General features: G+C 51.0%; 1 pseudogene; it reads left to right on the top strand.

Moving 5' to 3' along the window:
- The first annotated feature begins 4915 nt into the window (after positions 1–4915).
- Positions 4916–5010, top strand: LOC133369465 (U6 spliceosomal RNA; annotated as a pseudogene).
- The last annotated feature ends 5241 nt before the right edge of the window (positions 5011–10251 follow it).

Below are 10251 nucleotides of genomic sequence, written 5' to 3'. Positions count from 1 at the left end.
TCCTCCATTAGTGGGACATCCAGAGATGTGCAATGCCTCCGGATATCAAGAAAGAACCAACCAGACCTGCCAGTTGTTCCACCGATGCCATCAAGGCAGGAAGGGATGGAGGCAAGGAAACAAGGAGAAAGGGCGGGTGACAAATGCTGGCCAGGTGTTCAGGGACACCTTTGTGGCTCACCTGGAAAATAACTGGGATGCATCCCAGATCTGCCCCAGAGGAAGATGGTGGGAGGCTCTTCTGGCTGGGATGGAGGCCTTTGACAAGGGGGGGGCAGGGGGCAAACTCTTTCCAGGTGCCAGAAGGGCTTTTTGTTTATTTTCTCCACCAGTATTTGCTTCACCTGCTCTGTGATCAAGGCATCTTTAATCCTGGACCTTTTTGGATGAGCTGTTCCTGAACAACAGGATGCCGAGACTGACTGCCCTGGAGTGACCCAGAAGGTACACCCCTGACTCTCAGGCAAGCACCCACCTGAGCCTTGAGGCTGAGTGAACCATGGAAGTTGCCTTAGGCCACGTCAGACCAGCAGATCACCCAGCTCAGTGAAGTCTCCATCAGGGGCAGGAAGCCTCTTTCAGCTTGGGGGCCACATTTCCTCTTGGGCAACAATATGGGGGCCACCTGCCAGCAGTGATGGGCAGAGCAACAGGCAGGGCTCTTTCCTGTCTACAATGGGCTGCATTCAAGCCCTGAGGTGGCAGCATCGAGAGGCTCCTTCCCACATCTCTCTATCCCGGCAAGCAAGAGGGATGATCCCAGCTCAAGGGCATCTTCCAGCTCGACAGAAGCCCTCCAGGAGGGGCCGACTGGGCTAACGAGGGGTGTGGCCTGAGCAGAGTCTGAAGGCTGGACAGAGAGGCTTGGAGCGTGGGGCGATTTCTTATTTCCTTTCAGCGGTGGCCTTTGACCTCTCTCCACATCTACATTAAGCTTTAATGCCCATTTGCACCACACAGGTCAATGCAGCCTTTAGAGGGGAGCAAGCAGGGATGGATGAGACTGTTGGGTAGCCCCCCTTGTGCGGGGGGCAAGTGGTTGACCTGTGCTGGGAGAGAGGGCCATTTGGACGGAGGGTAAATGGAAGGTGGGGCTGTGCAGCAGCTGCAAGAGTTCCCATGGGCTCAAAGGGATCACCGCCCTGACCAGAAAGGGTTCGGGAGTGGGCTCAACTTTTGACGTGGCTGCCTCATGGCTGCAGTGGGGTCTTGCTTGCTGTCAGTCAAAGCTGCCTCCACATAAGGTCAGCTTTCAGGAACAGACTTCTCGTGTTGCATTGGACTGTGGCAAGAGCAGACTTGTGCAGATGTCTATCCAAGTGGGTTTGATGCTCATGACACCCCTGCCACAGCAGTGGTCTGCTCCACCATCCCGCTCCCTGCCTTCCTTGCGGTAGGTTCTGTGGCAGAATGTGCAGTCATCTCATGGCTTCCAGCACTTCTGCATGAGGCTTGATGTCTGGATCCAATTCCCAGCCTGGACACTGCACTGAAACATTCTTTCTGTGGCCCAGTTGCATAACAGTCTCCTTCTAGAAGGCAGGGACAGGCAAGGAACCCAAAGGCCCGGTGTGCATCTGCCCGGGGCCTCGATTTTGTGCCCTGACTTGGTGTTTTGACTTCACCTCTCCCCTTGGCCTCTTCTCGCTTCTAAGGCAGCTTCAGTTTCCCCTGAATTGGTCAAAGGCCCTTCCATGGCCTACAGAAACCCTCTTTGGGCGCAAGGGCATTTTCGCCTGGGCAGCCTTGTCCCAAACTGCAGGAGAGCTAGTTGGGAAATAGCTGCCCAGCCCTTCCTGCTCTCTGTGCTGATTAAAGTCAGACAGAGCCTGTTGCTTGCTCCCCAGGGCTTTCTGATCTCACATAACAAGTGACAATAGTTTAAAGTCTTATCTGATCTACTAGACTCAACAGTGGGGGGGGGTTAAAGGCGGTAAAAGTCTTAAAACTAATATACTAAAACACATAAATGGCATCTAGATTTTCATGTTCAAATCTTTCGAATGACACTCCTGTTGTTAATTACACAATTAGTTTATTAAGCAGCACTTGCTGAAAATAACAGAATTTGAATCTGGCAAAAAATAGAAAACATTTGGATACTAGGAATAAATGTGACCACCGTTTCCCTTTAAGCTAGAATTTGCCGAATGGGACTGAAGTCAAGCATTTTCAAAGCTCAGTTACTCAGTTACCATCCAAAGCGGGTAAAAGGCACTCGTACCTAATTAGGTAACCTGGGCCTCTAGCGACAAAGTTGCATCTAGGAGCGACCCCAGACTACAGACCTGCTCTTTCCGAGGGAGTACGACCCCATCCAGAGCAGGCAACTGACCAATCATCCAAACTCGGGAACCACCAACCCACAGTGCCTCCGTCTTGCTAGGATTGAGACTCGGTTTATTGGCCCTCATCCAGCCCACCACCGAGTCCAGGCAGCGGTCCAGGGCTTGCACTGCCTCTCCCGATTCAGATGTCACAGAGAAATAAGAATGGGTATTTCACGGTTAGATTGATTTTTTCTGTAACTTTAATTAATTAATTCAATTCCTTAATGATCCCTAGCATGGGATTTGCCTTTTTTTCATGGCTGCCAGTGGTTTGTTCAGTGGTTTGTTCCACTGAGCTGTCTGTCCGGCATAAGATCTCTGCTCTAGCCGGCTACTCACCAGCTCAGATCCCATCCGTGTATATGTGAAGTGAGGATCTTTTGTCCAAAGTGCTTCACTTGACACTTAGAGTTAATCTTATTTGCCATTTTGTTGCCCATTTGCCCAGTTTTGAGAGAAACTTTGGGAGCTCTTCCACTTACTTGGAATGTTGCCCTTCTGAATAATTGAGCGTCATCCCCAAATGAGGCCCCCTCACTGCTCACCTCTAGCTCCAGACCATTTAGAACAAGTTAAATGGCAAGAGGTCCCAATACAGTCATGAGAATATTTATTATTACCTTCAGTTCTGCCATGAAGCTCAAGAAAAGCAATTCAGGGAGATTCAGGCCAGCAAAAAGGGGGGCTTCTTTGTGAAGCGCAGAGCTACTTTGTGTAGAATTCACTCTTGCAAGGCACAGAGATGGCCACCAACTTGGATGGCTGGAAAGGGGGATTAGACACATTCACGGAGGAGAAGGCCGTGTGTCAGTAGCTACTGGTCATGGTGGCTACATGCTACTCCCCAGGACCAGACGCAACATGCCTTTTAATGCTAGTCGCTGGGGACAACAGAGGGAAAGGAGCTGCCTCCCACGTCCTACCTGTGATCTCCCTAGAGGCATGGGGGGGGATGGGACCCTGGATGAGGTGAGCTCTTCTTATGTCCTCTTGCTCATCAGTGACTGAGGGAGAGGGGTGCCCTTGGGGAAGTGGGTGGCTCCAAAATTGAGTGTTGCAGCGGGCCATTTCTGCCTGTGCCCAGTGAGGCAAGTCAAGATGGCAAGATTTGGGGTACATGGGGAAGAACAGCAGGAGGACGCTCTGGCCCTCAGGTCTTGCTGATGAGCCTCTTGGGGGGGCATCTGATTGGCCATTGTGGGAAACGGGAGCCTGGATGAGATGGTCCCCATTGGCCTGATCCTGCTTAGAAAAGGAGGCAAAAGGCAAGTGCCTTCTGCTGCTGCTGCTGCTGCTGCTGCTGCTGCTGTCAACACAGGCCTGTGTGCAGAAGAGTTGGCATTCTGACCATTTCTACCTGTCATTTGCAGCTATTCAGTTAAGAACATTCTACAGACCCATCTGTCTTGCCAGCTGCTGCTGCCTCCTTATGACTCACTAACATTTGTACAGATGCAATGCAAGCCCCAGAGTGATTTCCATACACAGGGAAGCATACCCAGCCACACCTAAGCAGTGGACACAACATCTGAACAGTGAACACATAAATATGCAACAGTATATACAGGAAATTATGTGAATCATGGAGCACCTGAGCCAAGTTACCTAGAGAGGCAGTGGGCTCTCCGACACTGGAGGCTTAAAGAGGCAGCTGGACAGCCATCTGTCGGTAATGCTTGGATTTGGATTCTTGCATTGAGCAGGGGGTTGGACTTGATGGCCTTACAGGCCCCTTCCAACTCTACTATTCTATGAGTCAGTATCGTGTCACAAGAGGACTGGTTACAAACTCACTTCTTTAAGGGAAGAAAAAATGATTGTATTCCTTACAGCCTTGTTTCCTTCATAAAAAGTTATTTTCCAGCAGTAGAGGCACTTGCCAAGCTAAAGGAATGCCATTAAAAAAAAAAGCTTTGCTAACTGAAGAGATGGGGGGGGTGGAAGAGAAAGGGAGTCATGAGGTGTGAAATGCAGGGCATGCTCAGAGTGCTGAACTGGACGAAGGAAGAGGCTGAGAGACCTCTGCTCACAGACGATTGCAAGAAGCATTGCTACACAGCCACACACACAGGGGAGGGCTTGGCCAGAATACGTCACACGTGTGACAAAAGGGCCCCCACATGGGATCCACAGAGCCGTACAGTAAAATGGGGAGTGTGGCTGCCTGCCTGGCTCTCGCCTGCCTTTGCAGGGCAACCGAGACTTCTGTGCACATGATTGTCCCTTCAAGCCATCGAAGGAGAAGGCTGCCTGGCATGGGAAGAGAAGAAAATGATTCTGCCCAAGGGGCCCAGGCGTCCTTCTGGGATGTTGTTCATTTTCATTGTGCTGAATTCACCCACCTTTGCAACATAAAACATTTTTATTTATGTAGTGCTTCAGCTGAGCCCAGGGCTTTGCAGCCCTTTTCCTACCCTCAGTCTCTGGCATTTCTATTCCCGGGAAGTTATAGCTCTAATCTTGGGCCAGCATAAAAGATGACCGAAGGCCAGAGGGGTGGACACATAGGGAGGGAAAAGGGGCAGAGTAGCCTGGGAATGGGTACTGCTAATTCCCATGAAACGTAATAGGACAGAGCCGTCTGGCTGCAGCAGCAGATATGCTAAAATCAGAGGGATAGAGAGAAAATTAGCATGGCCCTTGTGCAAGGAGGACACACACATTCACTGAACTTTCCTTTCCGGTGGGGGACTGTAAAAATGTAAAATAAATGACTCTATCTCAAACAACACCACCACAACATAATGGATACTCCTTTGGGAGACCCCACAGGGTCAGCTGTGGCCCTTTGATCATCATACGATTGTTACTGTTGTTTGCCTTTGTTGGCTCATGGATCTTCTCAAGTTCCCCTTGGCAAGGTGGGTAAGTTAGCCACCGTCCTCCCACTGAAGGGGCCTGCAGCTAAGCTGGTATCTCAGTTGGACTCTTCCTTGCCCTGAGGTCAGCACTGCTGGGAGGGCACCACAGCGGCCCATGGGCAGAGGGGGAGGCACAGGTCAGAATGGGACTCTAGCGCACATCCGGGGAAAAGCTGGCCTTGAAGGAGACCCCCTAAAGGAGTCCTGTAACTGCCTTTGGAGACAAGTTTGAGACAATTCTGAACAGCTTCAAAATATTTCTATAACTGAAAAGGTGGGGACAGTGGAAAATCCATTATTTCAGATTTTAGAGCGGCTCAGATTTCTTGTAATTTGAATGTACCACCTCCCCCATTTCTCCCCCATAGCAGTAATTCAGAAATACGGGAGGGGAGGAAACCTCATTAAGGAGCCCCCCCAAAAGAGGGCTCAAGGAGGTCTCATTTCATCATAATGAGCTCCAATTGAACACGATCATTATTTCTGACATTAAAAGTCCTCTGAATCATGTCACATGCCTGGGGGCTATTTTCTTCCTTGCCCTCTAATGCTAGAAATAACAAGCAGCCGTTAAGGGACAGGGAATCTGTGGTGATGAAATCCTATCAAAATGGGAATTTGGCTCTTGACAGACGGGCTCCAATCCAGTCCCATTCTGCTCTGGCGGGTGGCTTGTCCTGCACTTGGCTGTTTCTCCCCCCCCCAAGCGAGGAAGAGGATCTTTTCTCCCCATCCCACCCGCCCCCAAACAAGGCCTTCATTACCTTACCATGGCCAACATCGTGGCAATTAAGCTTACAACAGATTTGATTTGTTGTACGCCAGTTAGCTGTCTTGATGTTAACCAATTAATCGGATGTCCAGAGTAAACACCGAATGTCCCCTCCCTCCCTCCCTCCCTCCCTGGAAGGTCTCTGTGCCTCCTTTATCCCTTGGAGAGATTCAGGGTTTGCCTTGTCAAAATGCTGTCAATGCCAGCTCTTAAAGTTCCCCTTCTTGAGATTTTAGCCCCCATACCGTGGGTCTCTGGTGGTTCAACCCCAGGCAGGATGGTTAAGATGGCTGGGTGCACCTTGGCTCCAATGCACAGGCATGTCAAGGCGGCAGGCCCAAAATAGCTCCAGGTGGCCTCACCTTTCCCTCCCAGCCCCTCCCCATTCAACAGTAACTGGCTATTCAGATAGCAAATGTAGCTAAACATGTTTGAGTTACAGAGTAAATGCACATCAGACCATCAATAGATCTGCTAAGACCAGGGATTCTCAAAGTGCATTATAGTGAGCCTCATTCCTCAGAGGTGGGACAGCTAAAACGGGCCGTGGAGCAAGAAGGAACGTCAGAGAAAAGATGCTCATTAGCACAGGGGTTAGGGCTAAACTAGCCAGTTTTGTGTCACAATTCTCGTGGCACCTGGGAATGCGCCTGGTCGCCTTTTTGGACCAGCCCAATCCCTCCCCAGATTAAACTATAGCAGAGCTTGGAAAAGTTACTTTTTTTGAACTACAACTCCCATCAGCCCTAGCCAGCATGGCCACTGGATTGGGCTGATGGGAGTTGTAGTTTAAAAAAGTAACTTTTCCAAGCTCTAGGGCAGACAACATGGCACCCTCCAGATGTGGCTGAGCTGTCCCTGCATAGAGGGCAAATGCCAGTGCTCCTAAAACAGATGGTGACCTTCCACATGTGAACCCGAGATCGACAGCCCTTCCTTCAGCCTTCCTTGGCAGCAGCCCAGCCCCCACCCCCAGCTCCCAGCTGCTGCTTTTCAAGAAGGCTCTTGAGACTGGCTGTGCCATTCTCACCCAGAAAATAATTACATTTTTAGGAACATCGGACAAGGCTACTCAGGGTTCATTCTTCTTTCTAAAACATTGGAAATCACATCTCTAAATTATTTATTTACGTGCCTGTTGGGTTGTTGTCACTGATTTTCTACTTCTCTCCAAGGGGCTCAGGTGGCCAACATGGTCTCCCCCCAGCACCAACAATCCTGTGTGAGGTAGGCTAGGCCAGCCTCCCAAGGTGCCTCAGGGGGTCCTCAGCCTACGCCCAACCCTCCAGGCAGCCCCTGGTTCACACTGGTTCTACAGGGCGATGGACAGGTGCAGTGCATCCCTTCGGTGCTCACAGCTCTGACTGTCAGCTGACTCAAAAACACCTGTGCTACCTCAGACTCCCTGTGCAAGCCAGTGTAAGCCTCCCCCCCACTCCAATTCTGCAGTGGCCCAGACATGCCCTTCCCAGGAGATGACTTGGGAAGGCTCAGCATTTTAGGAAGACAGAAGCAGGCATCGGAATGTTACATGGAGGCTGTCCCATCCCCCCCACCCCGCCTGCCCTCTGACCTTTTCCAAATTATGTCCACCACTGAAATACATTTTCATCATGGTGCAAATGAGTTGCTTAGTTTATTCAGGGGTATTGACAAGCTGGAACCGCACTGGAGGTTTGAGTCAGACTGTGCCACGCTCAAGAAGGCAGTGACTACAGTGGGAGGGCAGTCTGGCACGCCGCCAGGTGGCACTGCTGTGGGGCAGGGCCTGAGACAGCCAGTTTGGTTCCTCTCCTCTGAAAGTCAGCTCAGACTTGCTTCTTCTATATATATAAATTAGCCTGTGCAAATTTGTGCCGGTTCAGGCCTGTGCTCTGAATCTTTTAAATGCCCAGCAACGCCCTTGGAGGAAGCTGCTCCACTGGGCCTGTCCGCAGAAGGTCCGGAGGGAAAGGACGAGGCACGTCTGGCCCCGTACAAGCCGAGCCTCCTTTCCAAGAAGTTGCTCTGCTTCTCATAGGCGACTGACATGGCTCATCAGCACAGCCGTATCCATGTGAGGGAAGGGCAGCCAAAGCCTGGAAACCCCACACAGAAAAGGCATTCAGTTCCTGGCTGCACTGTCCACATCTTTCATTCCGAATTATTTTTCATGGTGAGTTTAGGAAGACAGGAAACTGCTTTGTGCTGCGTCAGACCATTGGCTCAGTGCTGCCTACACTGACTGGCAGCGGCGCTCTGGGGTGACAGATCAGACATCCCTTGTCCTCCTTGGAGGTGCCCTTCCTGACTGCCAGGCTTGGAGGCTTCTCAAAATGAGAACAGCTTCCCAGGCCCCCTGGACCCAACAGCAAGAAGTAAATCTTTCCCTGAAGGCTCCCACGGATGCCCAGATTCAGCTGGAAGCCGTTCCTGATGCCTCCAGCACACAGCAACCCTGGGAGCCTGCAGAGATCCACCTCCAAGGAGGGACACTCTCTCTCTCTCTCTCTCTCTGTCTCTTGATCTGTCACCAGAATCCAAAGGACATCTCCAAAGGCACTTGATGGAAATAATCCCTCTGCTAGAGCATTGGCTAATCCTAGTAGGAAATAAGAGTTCTTCATCCTGTCTGTGGATTATGCAGGGTGGAAACCCCTTCCCAGATTGCAGTTGTGCCTGTTTGGTTTGCACCCGTGGCAAATCCTGCACACAGGAAAGTGCCTGGCTGGCAACCCTCCCAGGGTCAGCCTCAGCTACTCCGAGAACCTCTGATGGACTGCTGAGAGCCACAGGCTGACCAGGATTATTTATGATCTCCTCACCCACCCTGGCCACTCCTGAGTTAAACGCTGCCTCTTCCCTGTGCCCCAGACTCACCAGAACCCCCAGCAGAGATCTCAGAGCTAAGCTGATCCCCATCTCATTTTCCAGCAAGCCTGATCTGCCTGGATGGCTCTTGCATGCCCGCCCAGTGCTTCTACTGGAGCTGCCCAGTAAGGTCAGCTGCAGGATCATCTCCTCACCCCTGCCCATTGCACAGACATACCTCTGTGGTTGACATCCCTTCAATATATACAGATAGGTACCTTGTCCCCCTCATAGTTGTCTCTCTGCCAAGTTACACATATTTAGCTCCTTTAATCTTTTCTCATAAATCAATCCCTTCAGCCTCTTAATCCCTTTTGTTGCTTTCCTCTAAGCTCCCTACTGTTTGTCAATATCTCTCCGGGACTGAGGGGACCCCAGCTAAACTCTGGAGGACCCTTGCAAAGTGTGGCTCCGGCAGGGGGAGAGTGCCCTGGCCTTTGCCCAGGAATTTGGGCCGGATGCCTGGACAGAAGCTGTTTGTCTCCCACACAGCCCAGAAGCTCCATCTGGGAAATCCCATGCTACTGCAGAGATTGACTAGTTCACCCCCAGAAGGAGCTGTGTCTGGAGACGCAGAAAACAGAGGGGTTCCTCTGAATGGAGAGGGAGACATGTGGGTCTCCCTCTGTTCCATTCAGGGCCAGGTGCTGCCTCTGCCATTGCCTCCCCAGGCCTTTGACCATATGATCCATCACCCAGTTGTCCCCAGAGCCAACTGGCATAACTGTGCACCCCTATTTTGCAACAAGTCTTAGAACAAAAATGAAACACCCAAACAATACATCACATTCTGATCCTTTAGGTACGGTCTCTTGATAATCAAAACATCCTCTTTTCAGACAAGTGATTTCTTCCCCAAGAACCTTGCAGGCCTCCCCCCCCATCAAAAATTGCTTTAAAAGGGAAAAAAAAGTGGAGATGGGTTAAGCCACCTTTAATCTTTAATTCATGCCCACAGATGCTCTGCAGCACACGCAGCGGAATGGGAACAGCACTCCCAAGTTGGCGGGTGGTAAACACTCTGCCAAAACTTCCCTTTCAAAGCTGCACAGCCGGGGGATTGGTACAAATGGCCTTCCGTTGCCTGCTTCCTTGCTCTTTGTGGCAAAAATAAATAAATAAAATGCATTGCTTTATCCAGCCCCACACTGTCAGTCCCAGAAACTTTGAGAAACCAAAAAAGAGCTGAGTAAACTGCCCCCTTCTCTCCCCAAAGGGGGTGGGTGGGAAGCCTCCTCCACAGAGAAGGCCTGAAGGGGACAGGTGCTCAGGCCATAAAAGACAGTCAGTGGAGCAGGTTTTTCTGCATGGGTGGCAGAATCTGGCCAAGGCCAACAATGTGCTTGCACTTTCCAAGCTCCTACAGGCTCTGGCTGTATCAAGCTGTGCTCAGTCAGGATGGGAGCCAAGCAAAGAGGCGCCTGTTGTTGTCCCTGGC

Source organism: Rhineura floridana, chromosome 13 (genome assembly GCF_030035675.1).
Source record: "Rhineura floridana isolate rRhiFlo1 chromosome 13, rRhiFlo1.hap2, whole genome shotgun sequence".
Lineage (NCBI taxonomy): Eukaryota > Metazoa > Chordata > Lepidosauria > Squamata > Rhineuridae > Rhineura > Rhineura floridana.
This window is presented reverse-complemented; position numbering and strand designations above follow the sequence as displayed.